This window comes from Lycium ferocissimum, chromosome 8 (genome assembly GCF_029784015.1).
Source record: "Lycium ferocissimum isolate CSIRO_LF1 chromosome 8, AGI_CSIRO_Lferr_CH_V1, whole genome shotgun sequence".
Classification (NCBI taxonomy): Eukaryota; Viridiplantae; Streptophyta; class Magnoliopsida; order Solanales; family Solanaceae; genus Lycium; species Lycium ferocissimum.
The window spans coordinates 15,650,787-15,663,934 of record NC_081349.1 but is presented as its reverse complement, the minus strand read 5'-3'; positions in this window follow the sequence as shown (position 1 = coordinate 15,663,934).

Here is a 13,148-nt window from a genome sequence, read left to right as displayed (position 1 = left end):
GTTGCGTTAAGGTAGTATTGGATTTTTTGTTAGGGTATTTTAGTTACTTTGTTTTTTTGCTGGGGCATTTAGGTTCCGGACTCTAATTTAAACTTTACTCCGTTCCTTTTTATTTGTCATTTTGGTAAATTCATTTAAAAATACTTTAATAATAGTATGTCAAATCTTTAAAAATCACTTGTTATGGACCGGAGGAGTAATTATATACCTCCGTTAGTTTCTCTACATGTTTTGTTGTCAACAGTGCCATTCTTATTGGAAACTGAATTTGGATGAAGAGATATCTATAGGAAAAAAGAAAGAGTAAATGTGCTACCTAATTTGCAGACTAACAGGCAACTCCCCTCGAGCGTTTGCAATGCATTAAACTTAAAAACATTTCCTGCATGCGTTCCCATTTTTAGTGAGCTAGTTCAATTTAACCAACTTAAATAGTAGATTTTATATTATGATATAATATGCACATAAATAAAGAGTAATATAAACTTTCATATTTCCAATGAAAAGAATAGGGTAGTATAATCACCATGATTTGATAATGCATTATTAAAGACAAGAAGTATGGCCACAAAGGTTGTTGTGGAATCGTAAATATTCCTTCATTTATAGCATAAGTCTCAGGTTTGATTCATGAGTATGAAAGCGTCTTTGCGCCTAGGAAGCGATTTACCTTAATGTGGACTTTCCGGTGTGAATCCAAATTTAATCAGGTTCTAATGCGAATATCGGACATCAAATGAAAAAAGAAAAAAAAAAGAAGAGAAGAACTATGAAAGAGACATGAGTATTGTTTACACGGAAAATCGTTACAGTTGAATTTGTGTACGTGGTCAAGTGGACGTGGATCAATGTAACCAAAATTATGAAATAACAAGTAATAATTAACAAGACTAATAAAAGTAAAGCATAGCTAGTTGTGTAGCCTGGGCCTTGGAGAGGCTTTGAGCGAGAGTCTCCGGGCGGTGAATCACTATAAACTCCACGAATTAAGCAAGAAAGAGCAAATGCTAAGAATAATATGAATACTCTGTATTGTTGTATAATGTTTCTGATGTCTTACAATAGAATGAGTACCTCTATTTATACTAGAGCTATGGGGTTCAAATTCCATGAATCGTGCCCCCTCAATTACCAATATTAATGTTGCAATAAAGGCAATAAAGAGTAATAAAGCCAAATAAAGGATGGAGGAAACTTGGGGGTCTTCTGTAACGGCTGTGCACTGAATGACGTTTGACCGGTGTGTTAGCACACTCCTCCGGACCCTTTGTAGTTTCTGTCTCCGAAAGCGGGTTACCAAATTACTTATCTAGAGCTTCGTATGCTTTCCCCGAACCCCTCGTTCTCTGACTCGGAGCTAACCTATCGCCATCGCCACATGTCACCTTTTGATACGTCCACTTGGTGTCTATGGTTTTTGCCCTATACAAATAGTCCCCCCACTTTCCGGTTACTCGCTGAGATGTGATCGGGAAGTGGAAGATTTTCCCCTTCTTTCTTGGAAATCATGTAGTTACCCTCGCGACTGCCTCATTAAAAATCTTGCCGGAAAAACCCAATTGGGACAAAACCGGGCGAAGGCAAAAAAAGTGTAGTACTTAAGGACTTATGTGATAACTCTGCCACTGGTTCTTCTACCATTAACGGCCGGTTGATGTTGAAAAAGTACCACCACCACAGAAAGCTTGATTTGGGGTTTTTAGTTTTCACCCGGAACTTCTAATCTTTGAGTTTTGACTTTTGGGTTTTTAGTTTTCCCAAGAACTTTTAGTGTTTGAATTTGACTCTTGGGTTTTAGTTATACCCGAAACTTTATAACCTCGCAACCTTGGAGGCCGAGGGTGTTAATGACTAGGAATTTAAATCTTCTGGTTCTGGTAAAATCCGAAAAAATATGTCCGGTTAACTTTACGACCGGGAATCAAAGCATCCAGCTTTGGCAATTTGACTGGATGGATTTATAAGAGAGGGCCCTTTTATTTTGGTGCTTATGAAGAGGATGTCTCCTATTCATTTGGGTATAATTGTTCGGATTCATAGTCCTTACTTACTTTTAAGCGTGAGCAAATTTAAGAATGATTTCGTTTCATTTGGACGTAAACGAGAATGTTTAGACAGTGCAAGTTTTGCTTCATTCCATTCCTTGAACATACACAAACTGTTTATAACTTTGTGTATACGACAGTTACAGGAAATGAACAAAAATACATTGCAAGAGAATTATGGCCGGGCTGACATCTATTGGGTCTAGCCGGTTGGCTCCTTGTATTTTTTCAGGGGTTGATCTGCAGCCCCCATTTCTTTTCTTTATTCCGGAGCCAGTTCGAGCTATCTCCGGTATGATGCCTTTGGGCTTAATGTTTTTTTTTTTTTTTAATTGTTCTGGAACCATCTTCAAATGCTTCCGGTACTTATTATTGTGGTTTCCACTGCTTTGATGCTACAATCCCCAGTGTCCATAGATATTACTATTCTTTATCTGAGTTGCTTTCCAGTGACTTGCTCCGGAAATGCTCTTTCCTTCTGTCAGTCCGTGGTCCTGACGGGTATGGTTCAAACCGGTGTCTTGAATGCTTCCGATCAAAGTTTAGTTGATCTTGATTTCGGGCCGTAGGAGATGTCGGTATATTTACCAGTTTATCTTCTACGCGAATCTTCGACGTATACCTATTGTGAACATCTTCCCACGTCGTTGCCTAGAACTCTAGCGGATTTTCCTTTAGTTTTCGTGAAGCATCCGAACTCAGAGGGTTGAGACCCATAGTGAAAGCCACGGCTGCCCATTCATCCGGAACCACGGGCAGCAATATCCTTTCCTTCTGGAATCGAATGACGAAGTCACGGAGCAACTCGGTCTCCCTTTGCGTTATGCGAAAAATGTATGCCTTTCGCGCTCGCACCTTTCGGGCTCTAGCATGTGCTTTGATAAACATATCTGTGAGCATAGAAAATAAATCAATAGACTGTTCGGGCAAAAAAGAATACCAGGTTAAAGCCCCTTTAGCCAATGTGTCACCGAATTTCTTGATCAAGATCGATTCTATCTCATTCGGTTTCAGGTCATTTCCCTTGACAGCTATAGTGTAGGCCATTATGTGCTCCTACGGATCTGTCGTCCCATCATACTTGGGGATGTCCGACATCTTGAGCCTCTTTGGGATCAACTCCGGCTCGGCTTTGGGCTTATATGCCCGCTGGCGGTATCGCTTTGCATCTGGGCCCTCCACGACTGGCGAAGCCCCCGGTATTTGATCCATATGGACTTGCAACTCCTTCGCGTTCTTTTCCGCTTCCTTAGCGCTTTTGTTCATCTTATCAGTTATGTCTTTCATAAATTGCAAGACTTGTGTCCGAAAAGGATCATCTCGGACGGATTCGCTCCCGGATGTGTCTTCATTCCCAACGGTCCTTCCCTTTATTTAGTCTCCACTGGGTGTATTGTTTCCGACAGTTGGTGCCGGAGGAGTCCCCCCGGGCCATCTGACTCCGGAGTTTGGATTGCTAAAAAGTGCGGAGATAGTTTGCCACATGAATTTCATCTGCTCCATCATTGACCAATGCTGCTCCCTCACGATCTGCATTGCTTCTTGGGGGTTTTCGTTACTAGGTTTTATTTCCTCTATAACTTGTTGATTCAGACCGTTTTCCGGGACTGTTGCTCCATCGTTGTTCCCGATAGTGAGATGAGTTTGGTTATCAACAGCGTTAATTGTCATATCTGAAGCATATGCTCTAACAAAAGAGACTTAAGAGAATTAATATAAGAAAGTGGGTCACAATGATGCCACAATTGTCCTGGCCCCATGGTGGGCGCCAAACTGTTTACACGGAAAATCATCACAGTTGAATTTGTGTACGTGATCAAGGACACGCGGATCAATGTAAGCAAAATTATGAAACAACAAGTAATAATTAACAAGACGAATAGAAAGTAAGCATAGCTAGTTGTGTAGCCTGGGCCTTGGAGCGGCTTTGAGCTGGAGTCTTCGGGCCGTGAATTACTATAAACACCACGAATTAAGCAAGAAAGAGCAAATTCTAAGAATTATATGAATACTCTATATTGTTGTATAATGATCCCGATGTCTTACAATAAAATGAGTGCATCTATTTATACTAGAGCTATGGGGTTCAGATTTCATGAATCATGCCTCCTCAATTACCAATATTAATGTTGCAATAAAAGGCAATAAAGTGTAATAAAGCCTAATAAAGGTTAATAAAGGCTGGAGGAAACTTGGGGGTCTTCTCAGAACGGTTGTGCACTGAATGGCGTTTGACCGGTGTGTTGGCACGCTCCTCCGGACCCTTTGTAGTTTCTGCCTTTGGAAGGGGGTTACCAAATTACTTATTCGGAGCTTCGTATGCTTTTCCGGAACCCCTCGTTCATTGACTCGGAGCTAACCTGTCGCCATCGCCACGTGTCACCTTTTGATACGTCCACTTGATGTCTACGGATTTTGCCCTATCAACGAAAGAAAAGAAGAAAACCCACAAGTTTGTTGACTTTCCTATGTAGGAAGGAAGAAAACCTGTTGGCCACAACTTTAACCTCATTCAATGTTTTTCTCACTATAATACTTCAATCCCAATATTTTACATTATTTTCTTAATAAATATTTTTTTCTTTCTATAATAATTAATAAAGAAAACACAAGCGAGCGCTTGATTTCTTCACTTTAGCATGAATCGGGAGGAGTAACGAGAGACATGATTTAGAGAAAAATAAAGTTAACATCTTGTGACTGTTCGACTATTATTAAAATTCTTATGTTTGATTGGTTAATTGATAAGGTTTATTAAGGAACAATTTAGTGATAAAAAATCATATATCGTCCTAATATATATCACGAATGCGAATCTCAATAAACTTATACTCAATGTTGTTCATTTAACTTTTTTTTTTTCTTTGTCGAAATTCACTCATCTAATATGCATTCAATTAATTCAAATTCACGTGAATACACAATTAAAAGAAATAAAGTGCTTCCTACTTTTTTGTTTTGTTTTTTTGATATAGAATTTAAGATTAAAGTTTAGCGTCATCCATCTTGTGGAAATAGGGAATATGGATTGAGAGCTTGTTTGGATAGACTTATGACTTATAGGCTAAAAACAATAAGTTAGAAATCCTAACTTATGGCTTTGCTTATTTTTGTTATTTTGAGTTAAAAATAAGTGATTAAATACTTTTCTTTTAATCATATCGAACACTACAAAGTGCTTAAAAGTTATTTTGGCATAAAAACACCTGAATTAAGTCGATCCAAACAGGCTCTGAATCATTGAATGACTAATTTCAAAATAATATTGACTTCACTTTGACTTTGTTAATTTTTCTTCATATTTTCACGCCGAATCATTTGAAACATGGACGGTGGTGGTGGGGTGCGGGGCAAATGAAAAGACAATTAGGCAGTGAAAACGACATTTGTAGGAGAATCTCTCGTTCAAATCACGAAGAACAAATATAAAAATTTGATTCCAGTGACTATATTAAAAGTGATTTTGATATGAAGTTAGAATTGCTAACTCGGATGAATGAGTTAAAATAAGGATTGTACGGAAAAAGGCCGGCCTTCCTTCTTTTCAATATCAGTCAACGGATGCCCCGACAACTTAGTTTATCCTAACTGGAATGAAATGAGATAAGAATCTCTGGAGTTCTTTCTCTCCACTTACTCGTAACACAGGTTTTAGATAAGAATCTCTGGAGTTCTTTCTCTCCACTTACTCGTAACACAGGTTTGTTTTCTGTAGAAGAATTTTCCGATGGTATAATTATGGGAAAAGGGTCAAAAGTGTCAGTCTACTTTGAAAAATGGGCTAAAAATATCCTCCGTTATAAATTTGGGTAAAAAATATCCTCCCGTCGTTAAAGTTTTCAAATATACCCTATCTTAACGGAAATTCCCAAAATAACCCGTTTCATTTTTAGATCCCCTCCTTTTAAACATGACCCAACTACATAAAAAACTCATATACGATCAACGTGTTCCCGAGTTAAAATGAAATAAATACATCTCTCCATTTCCATTCTCACTAGGCACGGCAATAACTTATCGTAATATATTAAAATATTTTCTCTCTCTTCCTATTTTAATGATCACGAAAAACTCTTTAATATTTTATAATATACGTAACTTTTTCCATACTTGTGCAAATATACAATTATCAATGAATAATGGGGTTTATATTATGTGAATTAGTAAGCATCATGAAAAAAATAAAAATATCACCAATTGAATAATGGGTTTAAAAAAAATTAAAATCGAGAAAATATGTTGAAATTTAGGTAGAGAGAGAAAAATATTCAATATATTAATGGATAAGTTATTAAAATATGAACTATTTAAGTCAATTAAATGCTAGTCATTAATTCTAACATTTTAATTAACCCAAAATTATATTTGAAAAACTTTAATGATATATTTTTAGCCTTCTTCCCAAAATAGAGGGACATTTTTGACCCTTTTCCCTATAATTATCTATATACTAAGTTCTTCGATCTCAGTTTATATCTCATCAGTAGCTTATAATCTTGTTTCCCTTTCTCCCTCTTCCTCTTACGTACTAATTTCTTTCTTTTTTTTTTTTGAAAAAAGAAAACCAAATGCTCATTGTTTATCAACTTTAACATCAAAAGGATATTTTTTTTCAACCTTAACCATATATTGTTTCGAGTTCAGACTGGCCCTTTAGTAGGCGTTTGGCCATGCATTTTCAAACCATGGTTTCATGGTTTGAAGCCATGACCTCAAACCAGCGTTTGGATATGCGTTTTCACTCATGGTTTCAAACCATGATTTGAAACCATGACCTCAAACCAGCGTTTGGATATGCGTTTTCACTCATGGTTTCAAACCATGATTTCAAATCCCAAATCATCCAAAAAGGCATGATTTGGGGTTTGAAACCATGGTTTCAACTTTTTTAAATATAAAATTTAACCCATAAGTTTATATTTTATAAAAAAAGACTCATAAGTTGGTAGATATTTTTAACAATTACCCCCATCAATCATTTACCAATCTCATTAACTTCCACCAATCTTTATTTATGTCTACCAACCTTTAATTTATGTGGGAAGATTATATTAAAGAGTAGTTACATTACTATTCATCTTAAATTTTTATTTTTTATTGAACTAAAGTTTGATTAATTGTTATTGTATTTTTTAGAAAGGTCTTCGTACTAATTTTGTTATGAACTATGACTTGCTCATTTGGTAAGATTGTATAAGAATTGAGAATGTTTTGATAGTTTTCACAATTTATGGGGTTTTTATGTCTATAAGAAAAAATACAACTTAAAATATCCAAATTGCATATCCAAACATGGTTTGAAACTATATTTTCAAACCATGATTTTAAACCATGTCCAAATGGACCTTAATGAAACAAATATTTCTGCAATTTCTTCAACAGCTGGGGCACAAATGACATACTTCACGGTATGCATTTTTTTTTTTTGCTAGCAAAAAGGAGAATTATTTGGTACTATATGAAATGAGTGAATCACTGAATCACATGATTTGTATCCCTAATAGTCCCTTCAAGGGACCAAAACAAGAAAAAGAAGACAAGTTATCCGCTCTAGCCAATCATGCATTCCACCTCTAACCAAAGACATTCACCACCGTAAAATATTGTTATACTAGTGTAATTTTGGACTATAGTATTACTTGGATTATGCCACAATAATTATAAAAATAGAAATTATATTACTCCTCTGTTTCAAAAAGACTAATGGGATACAAAGGTCTAAACATGTTGTACATTATCCACATTGTAGATTTTAATTTCTTCCTTCATATAGCTATTCAGAGGTCGGCTTTCCGCATGCATATTTATTCCGGGAAAGATCGTTCCCTTGAGGTCTGCCCTTTCGATGGATTGTTCCTTCATCTGTCGTTTCATTCAGTATCTAGGTTAAACAAAAAATGTGTTATTACAAAAAATCTGTTATTGTCTCTTTATATTTTTTAAACAATATCCATCTCATCAATTAGTTTTAGAGTTCAATTATTCCTAAATTTTAATTTCTTCACGTGATATGTATATACTATTAGAGTTAGATCATTCTTTTCGTTCTAAATGTCCAACTTTAGGTTTGGTATTTATACCAAACCAATGGATGTATGACATATGTTTAAATATATACAATTATTACTTAATGTATATTTTCACTTCATTGGATCATATATGCAGCTGGTTGCATTTGCAAACCAGCTCTTTGTGACATGTGGATGGACATTTGCAGTGTGGAAGGAAGTGATGACATGGTTGGGCTTGCAAATGCCACCAGTTGCCGTAAATGAGAGTTTAAAGTGGATAAAGCAGAGGCACTGGTGTAGTTTCAAGAAAAAGATGGTGGCTGCAATACTTGGAGCTGTGGTATACTCTATTTGGCAAGCTAGAAACTGAAAAATATTCAGAGAATGTACTGCACAACAACATGTTCTAATACAGCTCAGTGTTTTTAGAGGCGGGGGCGCAGGCAAGACGTTCTACGCAGCACGTGGCGAGGCGTAAGCCCTGAGATACGGGACGTAAGTCCAAGGGATTTACGGGGCGTATGTCTCATGTATCTTTAACTTTATAATTTTATTACTAAAATAAGCAAAAGTAAAATTTTCATTAAAATTATACAAATAAATTCAATTACATCACCAATAATATAAAAAAATATTATTTGAGACACCTAATAGCACAAAGAATGATGATAGGCTAGATAATCTTTAAAATGAATCTTCATACACTTCAACATCAATCTCCACATCTATTAGTCCTTCCCATCCTCAACTAATATTTGTACTAATTTCTATTTAAATATTTCAAAGAAGGAGAAGGGTAAAAAGTGTACGAGCAGTGACAAAAATGGATAAAATAGCTTTAGGAACATAGTGCTATGAAATCTCTATCCTACTAATTTCAGACATAATCATCTAAAAAACGATTTATGGTAGTGATATTTTCTATGAGAGTTGATTTCTTCATTTATATATTTTAGGAAAAATCACTATAACATGAAAAAATGATAACAGAAAGTATAAATATCATCACACCAATAGCAAAGATACTTTTAAAATGATAAAAATAAAATTTAACGCCTGGGGCGTACGTTTTTACTCCCGGGACTTACACCCCAAATTCTAAGGCACACGCCCTTTGGATCTACGTCTTTCATCTGCACCCCGGAACGTTTTTGATACTTCCTACCCCAAAACTCACTCCGAAAACGCCTTTGGAAACGCTGATACAACTTACTATTAGAGAGAGAGTATCAATGTTTAGGAAATTAAAACAAACTAGAAAGTATACATATATAACTGAGCATATATGTCCGTAGGTTTGAGGCCTAATTTCCCCGGTACCCTTCCTAGAAGGCTGTAGGGGAGTTGGGTGCTCTTTAGTTTTAATATTTGTTTTGCTTCGTTTGTATTGTTTTGTTGGTGGTAATAATATTTTATAGTTTATTGGCCAACAAAAACAATTAATCATAATCAATTACATTAGTTTAGTGTAAACACTCGATATGAGTAAGTATTTACCATCTTAGACCAATTATAAATCAGCTTCTGACATTGAATTATGCTCAATATATATTTTCTTAACATTGTGAAATCGAACTTTAGCTATCAATTTTAACATAAATCTTACATATTTAATAATTATTCATAAACTGCTTAAAGTTAGTAGTATTTGTTATTAACTAACAAGATTGATAGGATGAAAATATAAAATAATTTATTACTATTTTTTTAAGAAAAAGATAAAAAGCAATTGGCCCACAAACAGCTACTTGTCCAAGAGTCTGGCACTTTTGTAACCCAAAAAATTTTTTGGAATCAAACTAACCCATTAAAAAAAAAAAATCAAACTAGGCTTCACGCACAGAATCTGTGCGTGAAACCCTTGCCTAAAACCCCCGACCCCAACACATGCATTCTCTTCTCTCTCTTTTTTTTTGTTTTTTTTTTGATGAAGTAAGATGTTAACACATGCATTCTCTTCTCTTTCATTTCCTCCATCTTTACCCTTTCAACACACTTTTGCACTTCCAAAAACATGTATCAAAGTTTTGAAGCTTCAATGTTTGCTATACAACCCGATATTTGTGAATGTAGTTATTACTGTAAACTAAAAACATCAAAGACCCAAGATAATCCGGGTTGCTGTTTTTGGCGTTGTTAAGTGCCCGAAGTAAGTGTTTTTACATTTTTTAGTGTTTTTTTTTCTTCACATTATCCATATATTTTACTTTAAAAAACTGATTTTCTTGTAATGTTTATAGGATATGGGCGGTTGCAAACACTTTCGGTGGGAAGATAGCATTCACGTGGATAAAACGGTGGCGGCGAAGTTTAAAAATTCACTTTTGGATAGAGATACCGCGACTTCACGTATCTCTAGAGATACCGCTAAGTTGGACTCGCAATTTAAGCTTGTGGAAGCTGAAGAAAAAATTGAACGTTTGGAGGTGTTGCTCACCGATTCCAAAAAAAAAAAAAAACGAATTTTGCTGAAGGCTAAACTTAAAGAGGCTTAACACGAGAAAATAGCTTTGAAATAAAAACTTAAATTGTGGAGGATTATTTGTGCTATCTTATTGTTGTTCATTATTTATATGTATTTTGTTTATTAAGTTTAATATTTCTATGGATTATGTTTTTTACTAGTTGTACCTTTTCCCTATAATGTAATCCGCATCCTTTATGTACTAATTTATTTGTGTTTCTTTGTGAAATTGCCAATTAATAATAGACTTTAACAATAAACTTTGAAGAATTAAAAACACGCCAAACTAATTCAAATTTATGACTTCATCATAAAATAAAAATACAAATTAACAGCCTTAGTCCGAAACTTAAATGACCCATAATCTAAGACAGTGAGCCTAAATAGACCCTAATCGTCATCAGAATAGAAGTCCTCATGTCCTCCGAACGATATTGGCGGTCTCTTAACACACATCTTTTTTCACGAGATGTTCGTTCTCTACCGGTTTATGATGCTTGTTCTTCAACCAACTTTAGCATGTAAAATCTACAACGTCTTGCCAGCATTCTATTGTTTTCTTTTCTAATCCTTTGTACGGCCATCTCGCAAGTTGCTGGACCCACTCGAGGCATGGTTATTGAGTACCTTGTTAGGATTGGAGCGTTGAGAACAAGACGTTCTGATTCGGCAATCTGATGTGACCATTCTCTGCGTAAACCGCAATAATATTCTCGCGGATCTGAATAATTGACACTGCAGAAATCATCATTACGCTCGATAAGAAGGTGCGGATTTAGCTCGTCTAGTTTGAAATCATCGGTATCACTCGAGAAAGCTGCTATGATTTGAACTCTCATCATCAATATTTATTTGGTTCTTTTGGAAGGAGTAAAGACCAAACTGAGTTTCTACTACTCGACATTGAATACGTTGTAGTCTAATAACAAAAAAAAAAGGGTTACTTATATAGTTGCAAACCCCCAAGTACCCTCGGGAGGGGGAGGGGGGGGGTCTTTATGACCCTACCTATTTACCTTATTATAAGAAAAATATTAATCTTCATCGGAAATTTCACAGTCCGAATCCCACTTGGATCTAAATCTTGTGCTACCATGTATACCATATTCTACCCCATGGTAACGTATTTGCATCCAATTGTTCTCTTCGCGAAAACGATTAAGAGAAAAATTAAACTCTTGTGGAATTCCACGAGGCATTGACAGAGCACGTTTTTTTAGGCGTTTAAGCCCTATTGAAGCTAACTTTTGCTCCAGTGCTTCAACCTCCTTAACATGCCAATTCCACTCCTCTCTCATTGTTTTATTGTATTCTTGATTGAATTTTTTGGTAGGGTTGTTTGAGTAATGAAAATCATCATCATCTAGTTCCCATGTCCTACCCATTGCTTCAAATATTTTTGCTGGGGTAAAACATGTAATAGAATCAAGATTACCAAATTGGTTGTAGAATGTCATGATAGCTCGTTTTAAAGTGAATACTAGTTGTTTGTCAATCATGTAATATATAGTACTGCATTTTTTGACCGTTTATTTGAATTTAATTCATATTACGCAATGTTCTTGTGCGCAATAGAACATGATTTGACAACACATCATGCATGCCAATTTCAGCTTTTTTATGACACGTAAAGGACCGACTTGACAATACAATGCTGCATTTTGACCGTTTATTTGAATTTTATTCATATTACGCAATGTTATTGTGCGCAATAGAACATGATTTGACAACACATCATGCTTGCCAATTTCAGCTTTTTTATGATACGTAGAGGACCGATTTGACAATACAATGCTGCATTTTTTACCATTTATTTGAATTAAATTCATATTACGCAATGTTCTTGTGCGCAATAGAACATGATTTGACAACACATCATGCATGCCAATTTCAACTTTTTTATGACACGTAAAGGACTGATTTGACAATACAATGCTGCATTTTTTGACCGTTTATTTGAATTTAATTCATATTACGCAATGTTCTTGTGCGCAATAGAACATGATTTGACAACACATCATGCATGCCAATTTCAGCTTTTTTATGACACGTAAAGGACCGATTTGACAATACAATGCTGCATTTTTGACCGTTTATTTGAATTTTATTCATATTACGCAATGTTCTTGTGCGCAATAGAACTCAGTATGAATCTATTTAAGAAGAATGTTGGACGAGGTAAAAACTTATCCATGTCATAAGTTTAAGTCTCTTAAGTCATTCAAAAAAAATCTCTCTTAAGTCCTACAAAAAATGGCTCAAGATATTCTACCGCTAAGGTTTCAATACATTGGGATGGTATTATCCTTGATGACAATAGTACAAGCCGTTACAATAAAAGACCAAACGTTCATGTTAAATGTCCACTTGAAATGTCTTATGAATCACTAGTCACTTACATATATGAAAAAATGAAGGTTAGTATGGATGAGTATGAGATTTCTATAACAGGCAGATATCCACAATCAGTTTCCAATGGTATAGTGCTTTATGGTAGGCATTATATCAATGATGATGATTCTTTGAGGGATTATTTGAATGCGCCAAAAGAATTAAAACATTTAGTCACCCTTAATGTTCTTGAGATGTATGTTGAAAAGATACCCGAGAGGTCCCGCAAGAACATTT